Raw genomic sequence first — 11,166 nt, 5'->3', positions numbered from 1 at the left:
CCTGTGTGGAACAGGAACGCTGTCAAACCTGATTATCTTTTATCTACCCCAATGTTTAATACAATGCTTGACACATACTAAGTGCTTAATAAGTACCAGAATTATTATTACCTCTCCTTAAATTGGCAAGACAGACTGTCCATGGAGAAATCATTGATTTGAATCTCTGCTGTTCCTCTGTTTAAACAGTCTTGCTTTAAATACTAACTTTGCTGATTTTAGTGCAACATTGTGTCAGCAGTTTGGGGTTTCTGTTTATTTAGATCCAGTATGATTGGTCTTTCTTTTCACTAATGGACAATGTGCTGTGTATTGGTAATGTGTCTTCGAGTTGATCTGAGTTCTAGCCTCACCAACTGCATTTGTAGCAAAAGTAAGCAATGTGCTGGGGAAGGCCCAGCTGTCAAAGGGTGGGGTTGGTTTAGCTCTTGTGGTGAATTTTGAAAGGATATTTGCTGGTACAGTAGTACTGTTATGCATTTAAAGTGAAATCAGAAATGCTGTATTTGTATTAAGAATTGTCAGCTGATTCAAGCTAGGAGCAACACAGCTAAGGGTTGAAATTCTTATTTTCAATGCATCATTCTTAGTTCATGTCCTTAGTTTGCATGTTACTTCCTAGTTTTTCGGAATAGTGCTCACATATCCAGGGTATCTGGAAAACTGAACAAAGCATGCTTTTTTCAGATACAGAAATGAGGTGAGGAAAATGATTTTCCAGTTATGAAGATGAGAGATTATTTTAAACTAAAATTCTGAAACATACTTTGTTTTAAAAACAACGAATGAAAAATGACAAAAAAACCTACTTCCCAAGGGAAACTTTAGTTAAATTGTCATTTTACTACTGTCCTTTTAGTGTAGCACCAGTACATCCAGTGAATAGCTATGGTGTAGTGTCTTGTATTTTTCTAGCTCACGAAGAAATAAAAGCTAATTTTATTTTGTGATCAGGGCCTCCGTATATTAAAGATTTATTTTTTTTGGCAATATCAAATGATGCCACTGATGATGTGGGTGTACATATTAAGAATCCCTATCAGTATATCCAAGCTTATTTTTTTAACTGGTCAAACTCTGAGATTTGATATTATTGATGAGTTAGGTGGTAAATGCAAAATGCACAGATCTTAGTCTTGATGGAAAGTAAAATTACATACATAAAACACATACCTGTAAAGTACTTAGTGATCAGTCATTTTATAGAATAGATCGAAGGTGCAATTAGGGTCTCCAGTTTTGTTTCCCTGAAAGAGAATTTTCAGTCTTATTTATTAAGATTTGTAGAAATGGAAAACAAATGTGTTCATTTGGAAATAAATGTGCTGTAGAATGAATTTAATCCAAACTACTAGTTGCCAAAATTTGCAGTTGCTTGTCCTGTCCTCTGCTTAATGTTCTCTGTAGATTTTAATGTTTTTAAAAAATGAATGCCTATGTTTTTTTAACACATATTTTTCTTTCACTGTTGTTTTCTATAGATAATTTAAAAGAAGGTATAGTTGCTTTGGATTGAATTGGTTAAAGATATTTGTTTACTGAATTGATCAAAGATGGATAACTAGTTAGTTATTTCAATAAACATAGTTTACATGTCTGAGTAATTTTGATTTTTTATTTCAAAATATAAAGATTACATTTCATAATTTGCATTGGTGTTCCAATAGCAGTGTTGAAATAGCAGATATTACATAAGTACTGCAAGTAGGAAATTGAATTATTTTTATATTGCGTAGTATAACTAGGAATGAAGGGATATCAAAAAAGGGGCAGGAAATTGTCTTTTGGGAATGTTTATATTAGTTTTACAGAGTCAGATCTGAGGTGTTGCTTATGCAGTTTGTGGGTTATACTCTCATTTTCATCCTTTGTCCTCATACCCCGTTTTTAGCCATTTTAATGCTTGCTAAAATCTGTCATCAAAAAGCAATGGAATAATAATAATAATGGCATTTGTTAAGCCGCTTACTATGCGCGAAGCGCTGTTCTAAGCGCTGGGGAGGATACAGTGTGATCACGTCCCATGTGGGGCTCACAGTCTTAATCCCCATTTTACATATGAGGTCACTGAGGCTCAGAGAAGTTGTGACTTGCCCAAGGTCACACAGCAGACATGTGGGGGAGCCGGAATTAGAACCCATGGCCTCTGACTCCCAAGCTGGGGCTCTTTCCACTGAGCCACGCTGCTTCTCTAAAGAAGGGAAGGGAGATGAAACAAGTCAATTTTCCTACCTTGGTAACAGAGCAAACACTGAAATTTTGGATTAAAATCAAGTTTTGGATTATCCATACGCTTCAATTATCCACTTTCTCCTATCCCCCTTTCCACTCCATCCAAACTGCTACAACATTAACTCAAACTCTTATCCTGCCATGTGTTGATTGCTGCAACCTCCTCGTTGACCTTCCTGCCTCCTGTTTCTCCCACCTCCAATCCATACTTCACTCTGATGCCCAGAACAAAACCATGGAGCCCATGTTCCTGCACTCCTTAAAGAACCTCCAGTGGTTGCCCATCCACTTCTGCATCAAACAGAAATTTCTTCCCATTGGCTTTAAAGCACTCAAATCTCCTTGCTCCCTCCTACCTTAACTCCCTGATTCCCTAATTGAACCCAACCTGCCCGCTTCACTCATCCAATGTCAATCTACTCACTGTACTTCAAGCTCATCTATCTTGCTGCCGCCCTCCCTCCCACATCCTGCCTCCGGCCTGGAACGCCCTCCCTCTTCATATCCAACAGATGATCACTCTCCCACCTTCAAAATCTTATTAAAAGCACATCTCCAAGAGGCCTTCCCCAAGTAAGTCCTCAGTTTCTCTTTTCCCACCCCCTTCTTCTTCACCCTTGCACTTGGATTTTGCCCCCTTTATTCACTCCTCCCTCAGCCCACAGGACTTATGTACATATCCATAACATTTATATTAATGTCTGTGTGCCCCTCTAGACAGTAAGCTCATTGTGGGCAGGGAACATGTCTACCAACTCTGTTATATTGTTCTCTCCCAAGCATGTAGTACAGTGCTCCGTGCACAGTAGACACTCAGTAAGTACAATTGATTGATCCCCCCATTGCTCCTCATAATTAAGGATTGGTCATAAACCAAGTGGTGTCCCATGATACTGTTTAGCGGTAATAAACCCTGGTCCTTCTGACACCTAGGCTCGCGCTCTATCCACTATGCTACTTCTCAAGGGGCTTACAGTCTGAAAGGGGAAACAAGCAGGCAAATATTATGTGTTGTATTCATTCAGTTGTATTTATTGAGTGTTTACTGTGTGCACAGCACTATACTAAGCGCTTAAATATACATTGTGCCTCAACTGCCCTAGATTGTAATTTTCCACTGGACTGTAAACCACTGGATTGCGTAATGGAAACAAGAGAGAAAACAGATATACCTGCTAACAACACAGGGAATATGTCTGTTTATTACATTGTACTCTCCCAAGTGCTTAGTACAGTACTCTGCATACAGTACGTGCTCAATAAATACAGTTGAATGAATGAAAGTATGTCATGTTTATACAAAGGGGATTCATTAAAATGATATATACAAAATGCAAGCTTAAGTGGTGAAATCACCTAATTGTCGATGTGAGGAATGCCTCTAGGCTAATCCCCGTTGATTTTAATCTCCTTGTGGTTAGGGGTCACATCTTCCAACTCTGTTATAGTGTACTTTCCTAAGTGCTTACTGCAGTGCTTTGCACACAAGTGCGCAATAAATACCATTGATTGTGGGCAAGGAAAACTTTTACCCACTCTGCTGCATTATATGTACTCTCCTTAGCACTTAGTACAGTGCCCTGAGCACAGCACTCAAATACAGTTGATAGATTGCCTCTTAGAAGGCAGTATTCAATACTGATGATGCAAAAGGTATCCCGTTATAATCTGAAGCCACATCACAATCAATGGTATTTGAGCACTTACTGTGTGTAGAACACTATATTGCGTGCTTGGGAGTGTACAATACAGCAGAGTTGGTGTACAAGGAGTTTACCGTCTCGAGAGGGAGGCAAACATTAAAATAAATTACACGTTAAGTGCTTAGGTGCTGTGGGGCTGAGGGAAGGGGGGATATAAAGTTCTTAAAGGGTACAACTCCAAGTGCATGGGCGATGTAGAAGGGGAATAGGGGAACGATGGAGTAGTCAAGGAGGGCCACTTGGTGATGTGCTTTTCAGGAAGACTTTAAAGGTGAGGAGAATGGGGGTTCCTTGGGTATGTCAGGGGAGGCCAGAAGGAGGACATGGGCAAGGAGTCCAAGTGAAGATAGCCAAGATCGAAGTAAACTGAACAGGTCGACATTAACGGAACAAATTGTGTGGCCTGGGTTGTGGTAATTCAAGTTTAACAATATTCTTTAATGACCAGTCCACTAGCCAGCTATGGGGAACAACGGGTTGTCACAATTTCTGTAGTCAGTTCAGCCGTTAATCCACCTTCGACCAAAAAAAAAAAAAGGCATTGCAAAATGACTGTAAACTTCTAAGCAGATATGGAATGACAAGGATGTTGTCCACTAGATGTCATTGTAGACGTGGTGCAGAGTAATAACAGTTCAAAAAAATTTTCAAAATTCCTGTCAGATGGAAAACTAAGCTTCCATTTCAGTGTTTGTCTTGATCGTTCTAGACCCCGACCAAATCACTTAAGTCCACTCGGTGATGCAGGTATCTGCCAGAAACCAAACAGGCTTTCTGTGGGCTGAAGGGTTCCCTAGAAAATCAGGCAATAACTGTCATTGAGCTACCTAAATTGTTGGGTAGCAGAAACAAAGGCCCAGATATGTTTCATTTTCTCAACCCAGCCACTCCAACCCGGAGGGACTACTGATTATCTCCCATTCAGGGAGCAGCCGTGGCGTAATACACTCTAACCCTAGGAATGATCATCTCCCTAGTGAAAGGAAAAGTCTAGTGAGGGAGTGGTCAAGGCCTCATGAACTGAAGTCACAGATGGAAAAATACAGAACGGCCAAGGAGCGCAGGTTAAAAAAGACTGACAATGAACAGGGCAGGGGAAGCAGTGAGGAGCGAATGGTGGACAGCAGGGTTGGGTGGTGGCGACAGCCAAGAGGTGGCTGAGGTAGGGACTGGGGATAAGTTAATGTGCCACACTCCTCCGTGGCTCCCTGAGGGCAAGGGCACTACCATCAAAAGAGCTGGGGTTGGACATGTCGCAGCCTGCCACTGCCTAGGGGAAAGAGTGAATAATAAACTGAAAGTGAAGGAGAGCGCCATGTGACTTGCACGTTGCAGTTGGGCCGTTTCTCACGTACAAGTCTCCTACGGGTTTTACAGAGATCTTTTTTGACTACCCACCTTCCCTAAATCTCACCGCGCTTCAGCCTGCAGCTATGAGCTGAGAGACATTAGAGAGCCAACTTGTGAAAAACGATCGAGAGTCGGTGGGTCTGGGTTTCTCTGCTTTTATTGAAAAAATCCCACTGCCTCACCTCCTGATTTAACCCAGGCCTCGCACCTATAGGTCTAAGCTCTTGGCCCGTGACTGGTGTCAATTAGTAGGAAACGTGGCTAAAAAATTCCACTAATTTTTATTTTATGTTTCAAGAGTGTTAGATTTGGGAGGGAGAAGAATTTCAGGGGGGATTAGTCATCTGACCTCCCCCTTTGAGATAATTCAAATTTCCAGAGTTCTTTCTGCTTTATTTGACTGCTGACCTCCCATTGGGCTCATTTGTAAATAACCTTTGTCATTCAAAGTGTTCTGTAACATAAGCATGTGTTGTGTTGGCCTTCCTCCTTGGAATGTTTTGTGTATAAAATTATAGCATTCACTTTTCAATGTGCTACACCCTTGCCTGCCTTCTCGTTTGAATTTCTTCCTGCCCCAGCAGGAACATGACTTCCATATCCTTTGGCTTTAAGGAACTCAATCAGCCTCTCCCCCTCCTACGTAATCTCACTCATTTTCCATTACAACCTGGCCCGCACACTTCGCTCCTCTAATTCCAACCTACTTATTGTATTGAGAAGCAGTGTGGCTTAGTGGCTAGAGCAGGGAACTGGGAGTCGGAAGGACTAGAGTTCTAATCCTGGCTCAGCCACACGTCCGCTGTGTGACCCTGGGCAAGTCACTTAACTTCTCTGTTTCTCAATTACCTCATCTGTAAAATGGGGATTAAGAGTGTGAGCCCTGTGTGGGACAGGGACTGTGTTCTACCTGATTACCTTATATCTACCCCAGAACAGTGCTTGGCACATAGTAAGTGCTTAACAAGTACCATAATTATTATTATCTGAATCTCTTCTTTTTCACGGCTGATCCCTTGCTCATATCCTCCCTCTGGCCCTGGAACTCCCTCCCCCTCCATCAATCAATCAATTGGTAGTACTTATTGAACACCTGTGTGCAGAACACTGTACTGAATCACTTGGGAAAGTTCAGTACAACGGAGATGGTGGACATGATCACTGCCCACAAGGAGCTTACATTCTACAGGGGAAGACAGACATAAAAATAGACTGTGGATAAGGAAAATATAGGAATATTTACATAAGTACTGTGGCACTAAGTTGAGCAACAGTGCTTAAGGGGTACACAGCCAAGCTCATAGTTGATGCAGAGAAGTCAGGTGATAGAAAAGGTTTAGTCTGGGAAGGCCTCTTGGAGGAGATGTGAGTTTAGGAGGATTTGAAGAGGGGAGATTGGTGAACTGTCAGATATGAAGTGGGAGGAAGTTCCAGGCCTGAGGGAGAATGTGGGCAAGGGGTTGGTGGTGGGATAGATGAGATTGGAGTTCAGAGAGTAAGTGGGTGTTAGAGGAGAGGAGTGGGCAGGTTGGGTTGTAGTAGTAGATCAGCAAGCTTAGAGAGGAAGAAAGCTGATTGAATGCCTTAAAGCTAATAGTAAGGAATTTCTGTTTGATGTGGATGTAGATGGATGACTGAGGTTTTTTTTCCTAGCCAACAGATCACTGCTCTCCCCGTGTTTAAAGCCCCACTAAAATCGTAGCTTCAAGAAACCTTCCTTAACTAACTTTTCATTTTCCCACCCTACCCATCCTCTCTTCTGTATTATCTATGCACTTGGGACTATTGTCTTGTCTTATGCTGTCAAGTCGTCTCCGGCCCATAGCTACACCATGGTCCCAACTCTTTCAGAATGCCCGCCTCCATCTGCAATCGTTCTGGTACTGTATCCACAGAGTTTTCTTGGTAAAAATATGGAAGTGGTTTACCGTCGCCTCCTTCTTAGCAGTGAACTTGAGGATCCAGCCTTGAATCTCTCCCGTGCCGCCGCTGCCTAGCACAGGTGTTTTGACCTGTAACAGATTGCCTTCCACTCCCTAACCACTGCCCGAGCTAGGAATGGAATGGGTATGCGTCTGCTTGACTCTCCCTCCCGCAGTCGAGACTGGTAGAGTACTGGAAACTTTCCAGTTGCGACCCTGAGCAGGGACTTGGGACTATATCCCCTAAGTATTTTGATATTCACCCCACCCTAACAACATGTGCATATACATCCTTACACTCCTCTCCGTCATCCTTATCTGTAATTTATTTTAGTATCTGTGTTCCTCACTACTATAAGCTCCTTGAGAGCAGGGATCATGTCTACCAACTCTATCGTACTGCTCACATAGTGCTGGCACAGAGTAAGCACTCATTAAATACCATTGTTTGATGACTGGCAGAGATGAAACAATGCAAGTAAAACTTCCCAAACCACAAGTACTATAATAAACGTCACTGTACCAGGCTTTTGTCCCAAAGTCCTCGTGACTGGACAGAGGCTTGTCTATCATTTATGACAGGAGATTGCATGCCTCCTCAGTGGAAAATACCCTTAGCATGCCATCAGAAACAAATCGGTTCTTGAAACAAGACAGTGTAGTAATAAAAAATGTGTTCCTGTGGAATTGCACTGTATAACAAAATGGACCTTTCTGCCTCTGGTTTGGCTTTCAAGATTTTTGTTTTGAAAACCCTTCATTAAATCTGATAGGTGGCATTGAAATGGAATCACAAGTAGGAAAACAGTGAACTTAGTACCATCTCTCTGCAATATGTATTTGGGGAACCCTTAAGTGGAAAGTTGCAGAAGCCATTAGGTATTAAAATGAAATTTTACACTTTTGGAAACATTTAATCCCCTCTTCTCCAGTTTTTCCTACATTAATCGATGTTGTACGAGGGTGATTCAATTCCAAATAGCTAAAGAGTAAAGGCTAAATTAAGCCAGTATTGTTAAAGTCAGTCAGTCAGTCATATTTATTGAGCACTTACTGTGTGCAGAACACTGTACTAAGTGCTTGGGAGAGTACAATACAACATTTAACAGACTGACAGGGTTGTTCTGCCATGATGTAAAGGGTCTCACTGTCAGTAAATTAAAGAAGGCAGCTCGTGTGTTCTCTACATTGCCAGGTTCCCATCTCTGTCTCTGTCCTTTTCTATCTGTATTTGTTCTCTTTGCCCTTTGTTTCGAACTCTCTCTTCATCTCTGCCTCTCCTTGCGATCTCTGTTTCTCCCCCCTCACACACACATACACACACCCTTTGCTCTGTAAGTCTCTATCTCTTTTTCTGTGTCTTCTCTTAGGCTTAATGAGTCCTTCTTACATGGCTACTGGAAAAAAATGTGTAGGTTACCTTGGAATCTATCACAGCACCTTGAAAGTAATTTATGTTTTTATTTGGTAATGATTACTGTCTCTCCTCTAGTTAGTTATGCTTCTGAATCTCTTCATAAGTCATTTTTATCAGCCCCCAACCCCCATTGCAGCCTCACAATTTGCTGAGGGACAACTTTACCCTCTCTCCCTCTATACACACACACACACTCTCTCTCTCACTCACTCACTCACTCTCTCACTCTGCCAATTCTGTTGAAGTAGAAATCTCCATAGAAGGTGAAAAAGTAGAGTTAATTTAAGATGTCAGTTGTGAGCCAAGGCAGGAATAAGAAAATATTAAGTGGTGATCATGCATGAACTGTGGTGCGGGGGGAAGGTTTAATCGAAAATGATGTAGGGTGGGAAGGCAGGAGGGGGGGGAGGGGACACTGTCAAACTGCTTTAATTTAATTGGAACCATATGTTGATGAGTCCCCTCCTCCTGCAGCTGAAGGCTGGGAACCTTTTGTCAGCTGCCTGCAGTTCAGATTCAAAGAAAGTTTACTCCAGCGACCATTATGCTGGCAAAATGGAGAGCCCTGCGAGGTTTCTTTGTTCTTCTGTTACCTGCCCTCACCTGGTCCTGTCCGAGCCGCTGCTTGTGCTTCCGTACGACAGTGCGGTGCATGCATCTGATGCTGGAAAGTGTTCCTGAGATCCCTCCTCCGACAAACATACTGTGAGTCCGTGCCCTCTCACACTGTTCTCTTCCTTACTGAGACTTTGCAATGGGGGTGAGGAGGAATAGAGAGGACAGAGAGGTCAGTGTACCAGTTGTGCGCTTTATGAAAACACTGAAATGCTTTGGGAGGTTGTGGTCCAAGCTAAAAGCTCTCGCAGCGTGGCTCAGTGGAAAGAGCCCGGGCTTTGGAGTCAGAGGTCATGGGTTCAAATTCTGCCTCCGCCAACTGTAAGCTGTGTGACTTTGGGCCAGTCACTTCCCTTCTCTGTGCCTCAGTTCCCTCATCTATAAAATGGGGATGAAGATTGTGAGCCCCCCGTGGGACAACCTGATCACCTTGTAACCTCTCCAGCGCTTAGAACACTGCTTTTCACATAGTAAGCGCTTAATAAATGCCATTATTATTAAAAGCTTTTTGTAGGGGGTGAGGAGCTGATTCCATGGCCACTGGTGGGGGGTGGTTATTGGTGGTGGGGAGGCGGGGGGCGGGGGGTAAAGGGAAGGAAGTTAGAAGACACAAGTGCTGAAGGGATTTAACCATTGCATGTTTGGTGAACCAAGTGTTAAATAGAATGAAATAGTTTGGGGGGGTGGGTGGGAAGGGTGCAGTAGAACAGAATTAATGTTATAGAAGCTAGGCACCCAAGAAACCAGGCTCCTTCAACTCACTTTGATTAGTGAAATGTCTTTCTGTTGTTGCTCGTTCATGCTCCTTTCTGAGTTCCCCTCACTCCTGTAAATGGGAGAATCTAGCTTTGAGGCAACCTAACTCTTGCTTTCTTTACTCCTTCAGTTTTTCCTTTCTAAGATGGATTTTTTTTCTCATTTCCCCTGTTCAATAAATCACGGAAGAAGAAGGGCCTAGGCAGGAGAGGCCAGGGTAGAATGTGCTGGGACAAGCTAAATGTCTCTGATAAGGGACAAGAAATGAAAAAAAGAAAGTTACTGAACAAGCTCCAGGGAATTACATTGAGGGGCAACCCAGACAGTTTTTTTGAGATCTAGTGATCCTTGTGGTGACACCTTCTTCTCCATTTTCATGCAGATACATTGCACTCCCAGAATCTTGAAGGGAGGATTCCTACTGTAGAAACATTCATATTTTGCAGGATTCATGCAAGTAACCAAGAAAAAAAGTTATTGAAGGTCCAGAGAATGTAAGATTTATTTTAGGACAAATGTAATTTTATAATTGTACCATTTAGTATGAATCCTAAGTAATTTGAATAGAGCCATCCAGAATTTTAATGTTGGAGTGGGGGAGAGCTACCAGATGACCCAAAAGGCTCCAGATCTTGGAGTCCGAGATCTCTTTCCCCTTTCTCTGATGTCTGACCTCTCCTTCTCTTAGGCCTTACCGCTATGAGAATATTCAAGTGAATCCTCAGCAAATCTGTCCTATTGGGAGAATCTGATTATTGGGAAGGGAAAAAAGGGGCTTGCTCTTAGGACAGGAGGCTATGTGTAGCCGTGCACATTTGCTCTCTCTGTAGTCTCCTCGGTTGATACAGTTTCCATTGCTCTCTGTGTTTGGTGGTTGAATTTCTCTTAGAGACTGCGGGGTGGTTAGGATAGTTATCGCCCAACTAATTGAAGGAGCCATTTGCTGTTGCAAGGAAGACTTGTGCCCCCTGCATCATTTGACTCTGTTGTGTTTCAAGACCTCAGGCATGTCAAACTAGAAGCATGGAATTTACTGCAACAAGCAAACATCCTAAATTAGAATCATGTAATATATAGTCCCAATTCTGAAGAGCATTAGCCAAATCCTGCCTTCCCAAACTCTTCTTCTCTTCTCATTTCTTCCTTAAGCAGGCTTCTCTAAATCAGGAAG

Source organism: Tachyglossus aculeatus, chromosome 8 (genome assembly GCF_015852505.1).
Source record: "Tachyglossus aculeatus isolate mTacAcu1 chromosome 8, mTacAcu1.pri, whole genome shotgun sequence".
Taxonomy (NCBI): Eukaryota; Metazoa; Chordata; class Mammalia; order Monotremata; family Tachyglossidae; genus Tachyglossus; species Tachyglossus aculeatus.
This window is presented reverse-complemented; position numbering follows the sequence as displayed.